We start from the raw sequence: 18,981 nt of genomic DNA, 5'->3' as shown, positions 1-18,981 counted from the left end.
GTTGTGTGTTCTTTAGCTCAAACATCATGTTCCAAATACAACTCAAGCAGATTTATAAAAAATTTGAAAAATTAGTGAAATTTTTTTCCAAAGATAGATTTTTAAAAGAACTTATTGTCTTTTCAATCAAGTAGAACATGCATGCAACTATTCTAACCTATGCAATTTATTCTATTCAATAAAGGGAAGAAAATATAACTAAAATATTCTAATTATTGGTGTACAGAGAAGAGAAATTACCTCCGGAAGTCAGGTACTGACCGACCTCCCCACACTTAAGGCTTTGCACCGTCCTCGGTGCCATCTGTCAGGAACAGGGGTGGGCTGGTGGCAGTTTCTCCACAGTCGGGACTATCATGGCTCCTGGTGCTGGTAAAAGAAGTGGAGTCCGGAGTGTCTGAGTCCTTGAATTTGCCCATGATCAGCTCCTTGAGGTATGTGAATCGGCGCTTGTTACGGCGCTCTCTCATCTTAGCTTTCTGTTCATGCCGATCCAACTTTTCAAGTATCTGCTGGAGCAATTTCTCAGTTGTAGATGCTTGTGGTGTTGAAGAAGGAATATCTTCAACTGGCTCAGTAGGCTAGCTTGTAGTGGCTGCTGAAAGTCTGAGGTATTTCCCGTTAGGGACATATTGATCATCCCGTGGAAGCATGGCTTTGGTGTCCCCAGCTCTGTAGGAGACCCGGCTGCTGAAACAAGATCTGAGACCAGGGCGGGAAAAGGTAGGTTGCCCGCGATTTGTACATGCTCCATAGCATTCCGGATGTGTCTTGAGAGATTCAGAGGTTGGTCTGTAAGGATGCACCATAGTAGAACAGCCATGTCTGCAGTGAAGGAGGACTCATGAATGCTCGGAAAGATGTAATGGGGCATGATCTGTGCCCATACGCGAGCCTCCAAGGTAAGTGCGGAAGCCAAGATTTCCTTAGGGCGGGTACAGTGGTATCCGTAGATCCAACGGCTGCCAGGTAATGCAATGACTCCGAGAACGGAGTCCCAGTCAAATTGGTATCTCTGGAGCTGAAGAGTGGCTTCTTGAAAAGTGTCCATTCCTGCTGGAAAAGGGGGAAGACTCAGAGCTTGCTGGATGGCCTCTTCTGTAATGGGCACTTACTTCTGCCGGACATAAATAGACTGCAGGGTCGGTATGTAGAAGTTGGAGTAGAACTCAACTACCCAAGAGAGATTGACCTGCCTCAGCTGTCTCCGTAAGAAACCCCATTGTCTTCGTTCAATTTGTGGCTCAACAAAGGTGGCAATATTGGACGGGAGGATTAGAAGGTATTCATTGTTATAGTTCCTTTCTGCTAGGATAGGGAACATCTGCTCACAGTAGCGATTCGGAAATCGCGTAGCGTCCCTTGCTGGAAAGGCTTTCTCCTTTTCATCAACCTTTATTATCCTCTTAACTCTTTTTGTTGAGGGCTTGACTGTGGTTGAAGAAGGCTCGGCCACTAATGCTCTTTTAGTTCCTCTTCTTGCTGGTGGTTTGGAAGTAGCTTTCTCTTTTCCTTTCTTGGTGGCCATCCTGAAAGAAAGAAAGAGAAAGGAATTTAAGTGCAAAGAGATAGAGCAAGGAAGAGGGTAGTGTAAGTGATAATCAATGCACAATAAGGATAAATGGCAGTAACACATGGTCCGGATTACATGTGAAAGGCTCATCAATGGAAATATAGCAAGTGCATGTAGGACAATGGAATGCAAGAGATTTATTGGCATGCAAGCAAAGACATGAGTAGCATATATCAAACATTCAATGTCCAATTTAGATTACCATTTGTAATAAACTAGCCATCACGTTTGTATTGACAATTAAATTTAATTAATAAAATATGAAAGGGAATTTGTGAAAAACAAGCATTGCATATTAGAGTAAAATAATGTGAAGAAGTGCATAATGCCATATGGGCTTTTTCACAAACACATAGCATGCATGTAGAATAAGCTCTTGAAAGTATGAATTTGAACATGCAAGCAATCCCTTAAAAAGTAATATATATGATTGTCAAACAAATTTATAACAAACCATAAGCATATAAAGATAAATAATGACTCACATAAATAGATAACACCAAGTAAAAAGGAAAAGAAAAGAAAAGAAAATAAGAACAATGAAGAAAAGATAAGAAGATAACATATGAAAATAAGAAGAATAGTAGAAAAGTGAGAAAGAAGAAAAGAAAAACCTTGTTAATGGGGGTGAGAAAGATAGAGAATGAAAGGTGAGATAGAAAGGGGAAGGGAGAAAGAAGAAAGAAGGAGGGAAAAGAAAAATTAGGATTTAGAGGAAAGAAAGATAAGATAGTTTGGCAACTGAGGTTGAGCTGTGCAGCGCATGCGACGTGGCCGCGGAAGGCACGCGTTCGCGTGGTTGCGCTCCAAGTAAGGTGACGCAATCGCGTCGGTCACGCGGTCGCATGACCTATGTTGCGCTGCTGGCGTGAGTGCAGCCTCGCTCCAGCACAACTCTCTGTTCGATTCATTTTAATTGCCAAAATTGGGTGACGCGATCGCGTGGGTCACGCGATCGCATGAGTGTGCGTTATAAAATGGGTGACACGGCCGCGTGACAAGGATTGTGCTTCCAGCACCAATCCAGCATCACTCTCGCACAGAATGCGACTGTGCACCCTTTTACGTCGAAAACTCAGGGCACGCGGCCGCGTGGGGCACGTGATCGCGTGGGAGGCCATGATTTTCATGCGACGCGGTCACGTCTGCGACGCGGTCGCGTCAGCGACGCGGTCGCGTGGGGTAATTTGTGCCATTGGCACCACTCCAGCGCTGCTCCTACGTAACTTTCTGTTCATTTTTTTATTTTTCTTTACTCCCCCTGCCACGCGGACGCGTCGCTGGTGCGATCGCGTCGCGCGGCGAAAAAATTTTTTTTTTAAAAAGAAATATAAGGACATGTAGGTGTAAAAGCATGAAAGTATTAATAAAGAGAAGAGTTATTGAAGAAGAAAAAAAAACTAAAAGTGAAGAAAAGAACGATCATACTGCGGTGGGTTGTCTCCCACCAAGCACTTTGCTTTAAGGTCCGTAAGTTGGACGCTCCACTAGCTCAATCTGATGCTATGTGGGGATCTTCCAAGTGGAGGATCTCAAGCTCCTTGCTTTTCTGCACCTTCTCACTATGGTACAGCTTCAGGCGGTGTCCATTAACCTTAATAAGTTCAGAGCTTGAAGGATGGCTTAGGTGATAAACTCCGTACGGTTCAGCCTTCTCTACTCTGTATGGACCTTCCCATTTTGATCTTAACTTACCGGGCATTAGCCTTAGTCAAGATTTGTAAAGGAGGACGAAATCTCCAGGTTGAAATTCTTTCTTCTTGATGTTTTGATCATGCACAGCTTTCATCCTTTCCTTGCAAATTCTGGAATTCTCATAAGCTTCTAGGCGAAGGTTCTCCAGTTCCTGCAGTTGCAACTTCCTTTCAGCTCCGGCCTTTTCAATTTCCATGTTGCACTCTTTAACTGCCCAGAAGGCTCTGTGTTCGATTTCAACTGGGAGATGGCAAGCTTTTCCATAAATTAAGCGAAAGGGACTCATCCCAATAGGTGTCTTGTATGCTGTTATATATGCCCACAGTGCATCTTGTAGCCTGGTGCTCCAGTCTTTTCTATGAGGCTTCACTATCTTTTGCAAGATACGCTTAATTTCTCTGTTCGACACCTCGGCTTGCCCATTAGTTTGGGGATGGTAAGCTGTTGCAACTTTATGGATTATTCCATGCTTCTTCATTAATTCTGTTAGTCTCCTGTTACAAAAATGGGTGCCTTGATCGCTCACGATCGCTCGTGGTGATCCAAAACGGCATATAATGTGGTTTCTCACAAAGGAAACAACAGTGTTAGCATCGTCAGTGCGGGTAGGAATTGCTTCCACCCATTTGGAAACATAATCCACAGCTAACAATATATAAAAATATCCATTAGAATTTGGAAATGGACCCATGAAGTCAATGCCCCATACATAAAAAATTTCACAAAAAAGCATATAGTGTTGAGGCATCTCATCTCTCCTGGATATATTACCAAATTTCTGGCATGGGATACAAGATTTGCAAAACTCAGCAGCATCTCTAAAAAGAGTAGGCCACCAGAATCCACAGTCTAAGATATTTCTAGCTGTTTGTTGAGGGCCAAAATGTCCTCCACTCTCAGATGAGTGACAGGCCTCTAAAATGGACTGAAATTCTGATTGAGGCACACAACGTCTAATTATCTGGTCAGCGCCACATCTCCATAAATATGGGTCATCCCATATATAATATTTAGACTCACTTTTCAGCTTGTCTCTTTGATGTTTAGAAAAATGTGGAGGAAATGTGCGGCTAACTAAATAATTAGCAACAGGTGCATACCAAGGGACTACCTTAGATACTGCTTGTAGGTTATCAAAAGGAAAATTATCATCTATAGGAGTAGAATCATCCTTAATATGTTCAAGGCGACTCAAGTGGTCTGCTACTAAATTCTGATTACCACTCCTATCCTTTATTTCTAAATTAAATTCTTGTAGCAGCAGTATCCAACGTATAAGTCTTGGTTTGGACTCCTTTTTAGCTAATAGATACTTTAGAGCTGCGTGGTCCGAATACACTACTACTTTGGTACCAAGTAAATAGGCCCGGAATTTATCCAGAGCAAAAACAATAGCAAGAAGTTCTTTCTCAGTAGTAGTATAATTGGACTGGGCAGTGTCTAAAGTCTTAGACGCATAGGCAATAACAAAAGGATCCTTACCTTCACGCTGAGCCAGCGCTGCCCCTACTGCATGGTTGGAAGCATCGCACATGATTTCAAACGGCTGGCTTCAGTCGAGTCCTCTCACAATTGGGGCTTGAATTAGAGCAGTCTTCAGCTTATCAAATGCTTGTTTGCAATCCTCACTGAACTCGAACTCAATGTCCTTCTGTAGTAATCTGGATAAGGGAAGTGCCACCTTACTAAAGTCCTTAATAAATCTCCTGTAGAAACCTGCATGGCCAAGGAACGAATGGACTTCCCTCACAGACGAGGGGTAAGGTAAACTAGAAATAACATTCACTTTTCCTGGGTCCACAGAAATACCATTATTAGATACCACATGTCCTAATACAATCCCTTGTTTTACCATAAAGTGGCATTTTTCGAAATTCAGTACAAGGTTTGTATTAATACATCTATCTAATACTCTAGATAATCCATCTAAGCAAAGGGTAAAAGAATCACCATAAACGCTGAAATCATCCATAAAAACTTCCATACAATCCTCAGTAAGATCAAAGAAAAGACTCATCATGCACCTTTGGAAAGTAGCTAGTGCATTGCACAAGCCAAAGGGCATTCTCTTATAAGCGTAAGTCCCAAAAGGACATGTAAAAGTAGTCTTTTCCTGATCCTCAGGAGCTACATGAATCTGGAAATAACTTGTGTAACCATCTAGAAAGCAATAATGTGATTTACCTGACAGGCGATCCAGCATTTGATCAATGAATGGAAGTGGGTAGTGATCCTTACGGGTAGCTTGGTTGAGACGCCTGTAATCAATGCAGACTCTCCAAGCATTCTGAACTCTAGTTGCTATGAGCTCTCCATGCTCATTCTTCACGGTAGTGACTCCGGACTTCTTGGGCACCACTTGTACTGGGCTTACCCATTCACTGTCTGAAATGGGATATATGATACCGGCCTCCAATAGTCTGGTCACCTCCTTTTTGACAACTTCCAAGATGGTGGGATTCAATCTCCTTTGGGGTTGACGGACAGGTCTTGCTCCCTCTTCCAAAAATATTCTGTGCTCGCATACTTGAGGGTTGATTCCCACTATGTCTGCCAAACTCCACCCAATTGCCTTCTTATGCTTCCTTAGCACATCAAGTAACTGCTCTTCTTGTTGAGAAGTCAGTTCTCTTGCAATAATAACCGGAAGCTTCTGCTCATCCTTGAGATAAGCATATTTGAGATGTGGAGGGAGAGGTTTCAATTCTAACTTTTGATCATGGGCAGGCTCTGGATTATCTGGGGCTTGTGAAAATGGCAAAGTGTTCTCATTGTCAGTTAAGAGGGTCCCCACACTTGGACCTTGTCCAGTGTGCCTCTCTTCAAACTCTTCTTTTTGAACTTCAACCACACTTTCGTCAATGACATCACATTGGAAGATAGAACGATCTTCTGGGGGGTTGTCAATGACTCCATTCAGATTGAAGATCACTATGCGGCCATCTATTTCAAAGGAGTATGTTCCTGAAAAAGCATCCAATTTGAATTTTGATGTTTTCAGGAATGGTCTTCCAAGTAGGATTGATGATGGCTTATCTGAATCATTATGGGGCATCTCCAAGATATAAAAATCAGTGGGAAATGTGAGCCATTTAATGTTCACCAAAACATCTTCAGCAACTCCAGCCACTGTAATAATGCTTTTATCTACTAACACAAAACGAGCTGCCGACCTTTTTAAGGGAGGGAGCCTCAAAACATCATATATGGACAAAGGCATTATACTGACACATGCTCCTAAATCACACATGCAATCATAAATTACTACACTACCAATAGTACAACTAACTATGCAAGGACCTGGATCACTACATTTTTCAGGTAATCCTCCCATTAAAGCAGATATAGAACTACCTAAAGGAATAGTTTCTAATTCATTAATCTTGTCTTTATGGATACATAAGTCTTTTAGAAACTTTGCATATTTAGGTACCTGCTGAATAACATCAAAAAGGGGGATAGTTACCTCGACCTTTTTGAATATCTCTACCATTTTAGGATCAGGTTCCAGCTGCTTCCTGGGCTTCCTTGCAAGCTGTGGAAATGGAATGGGAACAGTGGGTTCCGAGGTGCCTGTGCCTTTTGGTGCTTCTTCTTGTGGTTGAGCTATCTCTTCTTCAGCTATGTCCTGTATATCCTCTTCCTCTTCAACATCTTCGATTTCCACCACCTCTTCAGCTGAGGCGTATTTTGATGAGCTTGGTTCCTCCTGATTCCTCTCCTGCAGTGTAGTTCCAGACCTCAGGGTGATGGTATTAATGCCTCCCTTTGGATTGGGTAATGGTTGAGAGGGGATTCCAGTGGTGCTTGAAGGTTGGTTACTGGAATTTTGTGCTGAACCAAGCTGTGTCATAAAAGCTTGCAGAGTAGAGGTGAGACCATTCAGACTGGCGTTAATACTGTTCACGATGGTACTTTCCATGGCCAGTTGTCTTTTCTCAAAAGCTTGTAATAAATCTTCATTAGAAGATACAGAAGAATGAGTAAATTGAGAGGTTTGCTGTTGATTGTTCGGTGGTTCTTGGTTTTGCCTCAGGTGAGGTGCTCGGTAAGGTTGATTTTGCTGCTTGTTGTTGTTATTATTCCACCTCTGATTTTCCTGATTATCTCTGCCTCCCCTGTTATTGTTGTCCCTCCAATTCTGGTTTGAATTGTCCTGCCATCAATGGTTATTATTTCCACTTTGATTGTACCTTTGGTTGGGGCGGTCATAGAAGTTGTGAGTGGATGCCACCATGTTGTCTTCTTGTTGGAGCTGCGGGCATTCATCAGTGTAATGGCTGTAATCAGCACAAATTCCACAAATTCTTTGTGGGACTAGTTGTTGGTTTTGCTGCGGTTGAGTTTGCTGAGCTTGTTGATTCAACTGCATTTGCTTCAGCAGGTTGGTCATCTCACAGATGCTTTGAGTTAGAGCAGCAGTCTCTCTGCCAGAAGATACTTCTGCAACGGCTTTTGAACGGCCTTACTTCTGTCTGTGGTTCCGAGTAGATTCAGCTAAATCACTGATCAATTGCCAAGCTTCATCAGTGGTCTTGTACTTCTTCATAGACCCATTGCTAGCACTTTCCAATGTGGTCTTATCTTGGGGCCTCATACCTTGTGTGATATAGCTGAGCAGCACGATCATGTCAATCATGTGGTGGGGGCATGCTTCCAGAAGATTATTGAAGCGCTCCCAGTATTCAAAGAGAGTCTCATTGTCATCCTGAACAATTGTAGAGATATCCTTCCTCAGTTTATCAGTAACTTCAGATGGAAAGAATTTCTCCAGAAACTCCTTTCTGAGTGTATCCCAGTTGGATACATTTGCTATAGGTTGAGTGTAGTACCACTCTCTTGCTTTTCCCTCAAGAGAGAACGGAAAAGCTTTCAGCAGAATTGAAGTTTCATCAGTGCCATCACGCCTGACAGTAGAACAGGCTGCCTGGAAATCTCTCAAGTGCTTGATAGGCTCTTGAGCAGGTAGGCCATAAAACTTGGGCATCAAATTTAACAGTGCGGTCTTTATTTCAAAATCCGTAGCTACCGCTGGATGATGCGCTTGAAACGGTTGCATTGTAAAATCAGGAGCTCCTTCCTCCTGAATGGTAACTCTTCTAGCTGCCATGTTTTCTGCACGTAAAATAACCGAATCAGTAGAACGGGGGCTGGTTTCTTTCTCAGATTCACTTTCAGATCCGCCCTCAGAGCGGGCTAACCTACGCTGTTCTCGCCTTATTCGTGAAATTGTTCTTTCAATTTCAGGATCGAATATTAGCAAGCGCGGATCAGGAAGTGAACGTGTCATTTGACGGAAGAAACATGCAGCTCATAGTAGCAAAATTAAATAAAATGCAAATAAATAAATTCTAATTAATAAAATTAGCACTCTATTGTAACTCCCCGGCAACGGCGCCAAAAATTGATGGGAAGCAGAAGCTGATGAATTAAAAAATTATTAAAATTGATACGTTGCAAGTATAGTTCTTAATTCACCGAAAATCTGCCTATCAATTTAGAAATGTGTCACAAAGAGTTTAAATCAAAATTACTGGGAGTTTTAAGTCCCAGGTTGTCTCCCAACGAGTTGCAGAGAAGGGTGCTATCTTATTAATAAGAGGTTTGAAGAAATTGAGGTAAGTAAATTGGAATGTAAACTGAGGGAAATTAAATGATATGAATAAAAGCCTTGACTGGGAATTGATTAGTTAGAATCTCTATCATTGATGGAGTGATTTTTAAGATTGATTTATAATTAACGGTTACTCTGTTTAGTTATCCTTTACTAGGTAAATTGGAATGTTCACGAGTTACAACCCACTTAGTTCAAAGGGATTGACGTTGGTGACAGGATAGCAATTCAACAATTAACCCAATTACAAATTTTCTTTTAATCCTTCCAACTCAAGAGTTCCTTTTCAATCAATTCCCCATCAAGTAATGAAACTACTCACGCATTGTAAATAATAAATCCATAACACATAAAAGGGAATTAAAAGAAGACATGATTATTGGAATTGAAATTGAATTAAAAAGAAATAATCCTTGCATTAATTAATCATAAAAGTATCTGAATGACAAAATTGAACATAACAAAGAACATGGAAGAATAAAACCAAGTTAAGAGAACAAACTAGAATGATGAAGTCTTGATGAGGAAATAACTCTTCTCAATGTTCCAATGCTAAGGCCAATTGAAAATTAAAATTCTAAAAACTAGAGAGAAAGAAAAAACCTAAGAGAGTGAAAAACTAGATCTAAAACTACTGAATGAATGTGTGTGTTGTTTCTGCATATTCTCTGACTCTAGTCTGCTATTCCGGGCCGAAAACTGGGCTGAAATAAGGTCCAAAATCGCCCCCAGTAAATTCTACAGATTATGCAGATCGCACATGTCACGTGATCGCGTCATCCATGCGGACGCGTCGCTTGCGCTTTTTCCTCTCCACGCGTTCGCGTTGTCCACGCTACCGCATCGCTTGCGCTTTCCAATCCGCGCGGCCGCGCAAGCCATGCGGCCGCGTCACTGCGATTTGCACTCCTTCGCGCGGTCGCGTGAGCCATGCGACCGCGTCACTTCTCACTGGTTATCTCCTCAAATTCTTGTGTTCCTTCCATTTTTGCTAGCTTCCTCTCCAATCTCCATCTCATTCATGCCCTATAAAGCCTGAAACACTTGACACACAGATCACGGCATCGAATAGAATAAAGGAGAATTAAAATTAATCAATTAGAGTCTCTAGGAAGCAATTTTCAAACATGTACTAAATTTAGGAAGGAAATCTAAATGCATGCTAAATTGATGAATAAGTGGGTAAGGATCATGACAAAACCACACAATTAAACACAATATAAACTATAAAATAGTGGTTTATCAATCCCCTTTTTTTTATATATGTAAGATAAATGCAGAATGTAATGATTAATATGAATGCTATGCATGATTCCAGGTTCAATAAAGTAAAATGAAAAGAAAATAAAAATGAAAGCAATTAACAAGAATTAAATTGAAAAAGAAGCGACCATACCATGGTGGGTTATGTTTAAATTCGTCCAAAAATCTCCACCAGTGCTTAAGTTGGACATTGGAGGAGCTTCCTGCTATGGCGGCTTATGTTTAAATTCGTCCAAAAATCTCCACCAGTGCTTGGAATGCCAATAGCCTCCGGGATCCCAAACTTGGCATGCAAAGCTTCTGAACAGCTTCAAACAGATTGTTAGGCTCCCGGGGTGACAAACGTCATAATAAACTCCAGGATCCCAAGCCTTGCTTTTAAATCCGCCTCCGTCTTGATCTACATGTCTCCATCCGGGCGGTTTAAAGAGTAGAATCTCACCATGGTGACCAAACGTTCTCTGTGATCCATGCAATTGAGCATGATACCAATCCGTGTACTTCAAGGTGAAGCGTGGAACCTTATTGAACCTTATGCACCAACTCTGAGTACGAGCCATTTTCCTCTTACTCTTAAAGCCGCAAAGAGCTCTAAGTTGGCCATCTGTTTCAAGCAAACCATATTCAAGTGAATAAGTAAAGTTATAGGTTAAGGATTGTACCCACTTGAAGCTTGTATTAGGTGGTAATGGCCTTGGGATAGGTGTTTCCGGTGGTTCTGTAAGTTCTACTCCCTTGTGCTCTTCTGTGAATTCCTCCACTTCCTTGCAAGGTTCTACACTTGTATCTGTGTCCTGGTCAAAGTCTTCTATGTCTTTCTCATCACTTGAGTCATAGATTGGAGGTTGAGAGAAATCTACCTCCGCATCGTCTTCATATTCACTTGGGGAAGATTCTTCGACCTCAGAGAATTCACTTGCGGATGCCAGTTCATTACTAAGAGAATTTGACTTGTGACTATCATCATCAAGGGAATTTATGTCCTGGGTTATTCCGTCTGATTCTTCATAAACAACTTGCCTTGGAGATTGTACAATATCCTCCTTAGCATCAACTGTAGCGTCCTTGACGGAGTTCTCCTCAGTTTTGGATTCCCATGGAGGTTCAGCATCTCCTAGATCTTCAACCAACTCTTCTTCTTGAACAATGACAACTTCTTCTACTTGTTCTAGTACGAATTCATTCTCTGTCTTGTCCACTGGAGTTTCTGGTATCTCCTTCATGCTATGCTCTTCGTTAGACTGTTCACATGGGGCTGTGGCTGATCCTTGTGTATTTGAGTGCCTAGAAACCCATTGAATTACTGCTTGCTCCAGTTGTCGAATGGTTGTTTGAAGTTTATTTACTGTTTCCTTTAGGCGAACCTCTGCTTCTCGGGTTGCCGGATTTGGACATGATACATAGGAAAGTGGTGGTGATTGGGAGTGATTGGATTGGTACTGGGGTAAGGAAGGATCATATGGTGGCGAATGGTGAAGAGAAGCTTGTGAGTGTGGTGGTTCGAGGTTATGTTGAAAGGATGGTTTATATGCACGGGGTGGGGCTTGTTGGTAGTTACAAGGTTGTCCACCATATCTTTCAGCTGGGTATGCATTGTAGAATGGTCCTTGTCCATGATATCTCGGAGGGTGTTGTTGCCTAAAGGGTTGATTAGATCCTCTTGGCTCCATCCATCCTTGATTGGTCTGACCTTGATGCATATTCCTGCTGTAACTTCTATTTCCTTCAACAAAGTTAGAACCAAACTCAAAGCGAGAGGGGTGAGAGTTCATGGTAGTAAATAAAGATAAAAAGAAAAAACAAAAATAAATAAACAAGCAAAAGAAAAATATTTACAATAACCAATAATAAGGCACACGTTAGCAGTTCCCCGGCAACGGCGCCATTTTGACGTTAGGATTTTTGCCAGTAAAGAATTTCATAAAAACAGTTGCGTTGTAGATATAGTCTCTAAACCAACAAAAATTCCTTCGTACAAACGTTTGGTTGTCACAAGTAACAAACCCCTTAAAAATTGTTAACCGAGTATTCAAACGTCGGGTGGTCTTTTCAAGGAACTGCAAGGAAGTATGTTCTTATTATTGGCTATAAAGGTTGTAATCGGGGTTTAGAAGGTGAGAAGCAAGTGATTTGAATGACAAGTAAAGTAAATGGCAATTAAAATAAATAAATACTGTAAAGCAATTTTTGGCAAGGTAAGAGAAATTAGAAGTCCAACTTAGTTATCTCTCTCAACAATAATGAAAGTTGAATCTAAATTCCACTTAGTTAACCCTTACTAAAGCAAAGGAAAGTCAAGGGACTAATTAGTTTGACCTTCGAATCCTATTTATTTCCTAAGAAAAAGTTGGGATTATTGAAGTTCAGTTTAATTAGCAAGATAACGATTATCAATTATGCTGAGGTTGATAACTGTTGAGTTACTGATTTCTTAACCAGGACCAAAAGGGGAAAAAGTAAATTGCTGGAATAAAATATCTTCAGATCGGAAACAATGATAACATAAATTAAAAAGAGCAATCATAAACTGAAAATACCTCAATTATCGTTAATTTAAATAATAATCTGTAACATGGAATAATTCATAAATTCAATTATAAAAGTAAACAATCAACTCAAGTGCTGGAATAAATAAAAGTGAAAGGGAAGCTAAACAAAGAAACATTAAACCTGGATCGAGAGTCACTCTTACAAACTAAGAGAAGTCCTAAATCCTAAGAAAGAGAGGAGAGAACCTCTCTCAAGACTAAATCTAAATCATGGGAAGTAAAAATTGGTGAGCCCCCCTTTGAATGGATGCATTCCCCCACTTTATAGCCTCTAGTCTGTGTGTTCTGTACCTAGATTTGGGCCAAAAGGGCTTCAGAAATCGCTGGAGGCGTATTCTGTAAATTCTGATACGTGGCCTCTGTCACGCGTTCGCGTGGGTCACGCGTCCGCGTGGGTCACGCGGTCGCGTCATCTGGAGTTTTCCTTGTGGCGCGGTCCCGTCGGTCATGCATCCGCATCGAATGCGCTAAGCTCAAGTTGCGCGGCCGCGTCAGTCATGCGGCTGCGTCGCTACTTCTTCGCTCCTGGCACGCGATCGCGTCGTCCATGCGATCGCGTGGATGCCAGTTTCTTGAAAACTTTGTTTCACACTTTCCTTCCATTTTTGTACGTTTCCTTTTCCATCCTTTAAGTCATTCTGTCTTAGAGAATCTGAAACTACTCAACACACTAATCACGGTATCGAATGGAAATAAAGGTAATTAAAATAATTAATTTTAAAGCTTAGGAAACATATTTTTCACGTACATCACATAATAAGGAAGGAAAAGTAAAACCATGCAATTAATATGAATAAGTGGGTGAAGGATTGAGTAAATCACTCAAACTAAGCACAAAATAACTCATGAAATATGGGTTTATCAGACACAAACAAACCTAGATAGCCACCACAAAAGTGAATTGAACATTTGATATTGGTTATTGAAGTTGTGCAAGTGAAAGCACCAAATTGATGTAAAATAGCACAACAACAACAACCAATCCAATATTGAATAGAAAACTCCTTATTCATCATGAAACATATTGAAGAAGTCACATGGTAAAGGTACTTGTTGCAAAAAGTGGTAAGCTTGACAAGAATCAAATTAAGTCACTCAAACAAATGCAAAAGATTAACAAGAAACAAGTACCAAACATGTGATGAATTTGATATGAAAATCATGATGAACAAGTAATTTCAACTCAATTCACTAAAGTAGAAGTGCACAACTCGAAATGCCACACAAGGATATAGTTTAACACATATGGTCGCAACAACATATGAATCAAACTCAAAATTCAATTAGGTAATCAAACAAAGATTTAATGCTCACTGCACACATTCATTAAACCAATTTGAAGCAAGAAGCAACCCAATCAAACACTTGCAACTTATTCAATTAACAAATAACTAAACCAAACTTAATAAAATTACTAAAATGAAAATGGGATGCAATAAAAACTAACAAGAACAAGTAGAAAATAGGGTAAAGGAGGAAGAAGAGAGTGGAAGAGAAAAGAAGAGAAGGAGTAGAGAGAACAGAAGAAGAGAAGTGTAGTGGTGAGAAAACAGGGGCGTGCGTGCACATAGGTACGTGTGTGTACGCACACTAGGTGGAAAAGCGGAAGGTGTGCGAGCACATACTCTATGCGAGCGCTCTGGGCAGAAGAGGAATTAAGGAGTGTGCGTGCGCACAGAAGCAAAAGGGCAGGGGTTCACACGCACAGGCTGTGCTAGCGCTCCCATCAAAGGGAGTGTAAGTTCGCGTGCAGACGCACAAGCCTGTGCGCTCACACAGAGAGTGCGACAAAGGGAATGTGTGCGTACGCACGAGAAGGTGCACACGCACAGATCGCAGAAAATAGGGGTATGCGCGCGCACAAGGCGTGCTTGCACTGCAAACAGGGGGCAATACCATGAGTGTGCGTGCACATAGGTAGCTAAAAATAGACGTTTTGTGTGCATGCACAGGTATGTGGGCACGCACGAATGCCTTGTTTTTCAAAAAAATTTTCTTCAAATTCTAAGGCCCCAAGCCTTATATCAACAAAAGCTCAACTCCAAAACATTCAAAAACCCATAAATTCATGATCCAAACCAAAATTAACCTATTTAAGCTCAAAATTAAACTAGTTCTAAGCTAACCAAAACAAGCAAAACATGCAATAAACCAAAATTATAAACAAGGAAAGGGTAAGAACAATGTTACCATGGTGGGGTGTCTCCCACCTAGCACTTCTATTTAGAGTCCTTAAGTTGGACTTTATTGAGAAGCTCTCATGGAGACTTGTGCTTATATTCATCTTGGAGCTTCCAACAATGCTTGAATCTCCAAAATTCCCAATTGATTGCACCAAGCTTGGATGGAGTGTCCAACAAGCTATAAGCTCCCAACAAGAAAAACAAAAAGCAAACAAGAAAAACATATTAACAATATCAACATATTCACATATTCACATATTCACATTAACCAAAAGCAAGCAACATATGTACAATCAACCAAAAATAAGCTATCCACATTATTCACATATGCACAATAGCCAACAACATAACACCATTGCAGCTCCCCAGCAACGGCGCCAATTTGATAGAGTGTGAATTTATCGTTGATCTAGAATTGATCAAAATAGGAATCACTTTGTTAATAGTATAGTCCAAACCAACAATAAACTCTCACTATCAAACTTTAAATCCTAAAGATAGTCACAATACAAAACAAATATTATAACCGAGAGTATTGAACTCCCGGGTCGTCTTCCCTAGGAGTTGCAATGAAATGTCATTATTATTGGCTACTGGGATTTTTGGGGTTTTTGGTTGAAAGAGGCAAGAAATGTAGATGACAATAAAATAAAGATGCATGAAATTAAATGGAAGTAAGTAAAAGCAATGAAAATGGAAATTAAATGACAAAAAGGACTCTTGGCAAGAAGTGGATAATTAAGGATTCCTATCCTAGTTGTGGACCACAAACATGGTAATTGTGTGTGAATTAATCCCAATTAGTCAACCCTACATCGAGGATAAGTCAAAAGGCCATAATTGATTCCAATCCCTAAGTCCTAGTCAACACTAGTGGGTCACTTAGAGTCAAGGGAAACCAAACCAATTAACAATCCTCACACAATGCGGAATGGACATCCACAACTCAATTTCACCCAATAACCCAATTTTCCAACCAAGAGTGTGAAAAAACTAGGCAAAAACTCAACCAAGCATTTTGTCAAATACTTGGTGCGCATATAAAGAAAGCATGATAAAATGACAACAAAAATAATAAATGCTACAACTACCAAGCAAGAAAAGTAAAGATAGCAACTAAATAAAGCAATAAATGACATGAAAACATAAATTGCATTAAATGTAAATTAAAATAACAAGAGTGCGCATAAACATAAAAAGCAACGAAAATGAGAAATTAACAAGATAACATAAGGAAATTAAGACAATAAAATAAAGAAAGGTAGAAGAAACTAGATGAAAACAAGAATTAAACATAGAAATTACAAGAATTTAAACTAAGAAACCCTAGTTTTAGAGACAAGGGGGAGCTTCTCTCTCTCTAGAAAATAAACTACATAATGCTAAACTAACCCTAATTTCTCCTCCCTTTCACATGGAGTGAGGCCTTCTTTGATATAGGAAGAATCAGCTTCAGAAAGTCCAAAAACTGGGCTCTGGAGGCCCAGAAATCGCCTCCAGCGATTTCCATTAAGTGAGTCACGTGCTGGGACCTGTGCATACGCACAGGATGTTGTGTGCACGCACACATGGCTGTGTGGTTCTTGTGCATACGCACAGTGGGTTGTGTGCACACACACTCCAATGTGTGCTTCTCCTTTGTTTTCTTCATGTTTTCTCCCAAGTCCATGCTTTTCTTCCTCTCTTATCAAGCCATTCCAACCTATTATACATGAAATCACTCATCAAAACCATCAAGGTATCGAATGGATAAAAGTGGGATAAAAGTGATTAAAATAAGCACAAAATAGGATGTTTTCACAATTAGGCTCAATTTAGGGAGAGAACACAAAAATATGCTATTTAAATGAATAAAAGTGGGTTTATGTGATGAAATTCACTCAAATCAATCCAAAATACATCGTCAAATATGGATTCATCAGGCGCCGATGTCATTTCATCGTAAGACGAGGTCATCGGGTCTGAATTCCCATCGGATTATGCCGTGGTTGTACCTTAGGCTAATCCTTTGCTTTAAGGCTAGTTCCTGCAGGTGGGCTATTCCTGAGGTCTCGTTCTGCGTCCTCGTTGTTGCCCCCGATGGTTCTTCTTGGACTAGGATCTCCGACCGCCACTGGGATGATGGCTTCTAGGTCGTAAGTTAGCCGAAATGGGGTTTCTCCCGTAGAGGTCTGGCGGGTGGTTCGGTATAACCAAAGGACCGATCCCAGCTAGTCAGCTAAGAGTCCTTTGGCTTTGTCGAGCCATTTTTTGAGGCCCTTTACTATTACCTTGTTAGCTGATTCCACCTGTTTGTTTGTTTGAGGGTGCTCTATCCATTTAGTTTAGTAGTCGATGGCGATGATGAAGTACCGGAGTTGCCTGGGAGCTGTGGGAAAGGGGCCAACAAGGTTAATGCCCCATGTCCCGAAGGGTCGGTCTGCCGTTATGGTGTTGAGCTGGTATGGGGCAACTTGGTGGAAGTCGGAATGCATCTGGCATTTGTTACAGCTTTTGACCAATTGTAGGGAGTCTTTGATGACGGAGGGCCAGAAGTAGGAAAGAGCATTTTGCATTTGGTTGCATTCATATAGATAGGTTGTATTTCATAAGTTTTACCATTCCTCTTCACTCCTTTATAGCTTCTCTTGAGCTTAGCATGAGGACATGCTAATGTTTAAGTGTGGGAAGATTGATAAATCCAATTTTTAGGGTTTATCTTGTGCTTAATTGAGTGGATTTTATCCACTATTCTCACACTTATTCATAGAATTTGCATGTTTTATATTTTTCTTCCTAATTTTGTGCTATGATTGAGAACATACTTCTTTGGCCTTAAATTACTAATTTTAATTCTCTCTTATTACCATTTGATGCCGTGATATGTGTGTTAAGTGTTTTCAGAATCTATAGGGCAGGAATGGCTTAAAGGATGGAAAGGAAGCATGCAAAAGTGGAAGGAATACAAGAAATTGAAAGAATTGCTAAGCTGTCTAGCCTGACCTCTTCGTACTAAATCGATCATAACTTGAGCTACAGAGATTCGAATGAGACGGTTCTAGTTGCGTTGGAAAGCTAACATCCGGGGCTTCAAAATGATATGCAATTCGCCATATTTTCCATGCAATTAGGCGACGCACACGCGTGCATCACGCGTACGCGTGACCTTGCAAAAGTTCAGCAACGCGTACGCATGGTCGACGCGTACGCGTGACAGAGCCACGTGCTGTACGTATCATAATTCACTGGGGGTGATTTTTGGGCTATTTTTGGCCCAGTTTCAAGCCCGAAAAACATAGATTAGAGGCTGCAGAGTAGGGAAATCACATTCATTCATTCATACAACTTTCATTCAGATAATTTTAGGTTTTAGATGTAGTTTTCTAGAGAGAGAGAGCCTCTCTCTCTCTAGGTTTTAGGATTCTTAGATTTAGCTATTTTCAATTTTAGATTTCTACTCTATTTCAATTTAGTTTCTCTTCTACTCTTATTTGTTCTAGTCCTTTAGTTTATCTATCTTCTCTTGATGATTTGTTTATTTGTCCAATTTAGTTTATAAATTCTCATGTTAGATTTGATTTTCTATTTAATGCAATTTGAGGTATTTCATATTTATTGCTTCTTCTATTATTTGTGAATCATGGATGTTTGCAATTGGTTGTTTGGATTTAATATTCCTTGCTAGTTTTCTATGTTTTCATGTTATGCCTTCCAAATGTTTGATAAAATACTTGATTGGATTTTAGTGTAGATTTCTCTCCTTTTGGCTTTGGTTGAGTAATTAGAGACTCTTTAGTTATCAAACTCCTTTGTTGATTGATAATTGAAATTTGCTAGTTGATTTGGATCCCTCTAAAGCTAATCTTTCCTTAGGAGTTGACTAGGACTTGAGGAATCAAATTAATTTATCCACTTGACTTTCCTTCATAGTTAGAGGTTAACTAAGTGGGAGCGATGGACAATTGATGTCACAATTGATAAGGATAGCTAGGATAGGACTTCTAATTCTCATACCATGCTAAGATCTTTATGAGTTATTAGTTTAATTCTTGCAATTTGCTTTTCTTGTTCCTTATTCGAAACCCCAAAAAGATACAATCTCATAACTAATTTTAAGTACACTTC

The 18,981-nt window shown here is 40.3% G+C and overlaps 1 non-coding gene across 1 annotated transcript; it reads left to right on the top strand.

The window, feature by feature from the left end:
* The first annotated feature begins 7,901 nt into the window (after positions 1–7,901).
* On the top strand, positions 7,902–8,009 carry LOC148551115 (small nucleolar RNA R71). Its single transcript, XR_015893534.1, has one exon. It is a non-coding gene; the product is annotated as a small nucleolar RNA R71 (small nucleolar RNA).
* The last annotated feature ends 10,972 nt before the right edge of the window (positions 8,010–18,981 follow it).

The sequence above is a fragment of the Arachis ipaensis genome, chromosome B7, assembly GCF_059453495.1.
Source record: "Arachis ipaensis isolate K30076 ecotype BB chromosome B7, ASM5945349v1, whole genome shotgun sequence".
NCBI lineage: Eukaryota > Viridiplantae > Streptophyta > Magnoliopsida > Fabales > Fabaceae > Arachis > Arachis ipaensis.
Note: the sequence above shows the minus strand (reverse complement) of the source record. Positions and strands in the feature narration are given on the sequence as shown.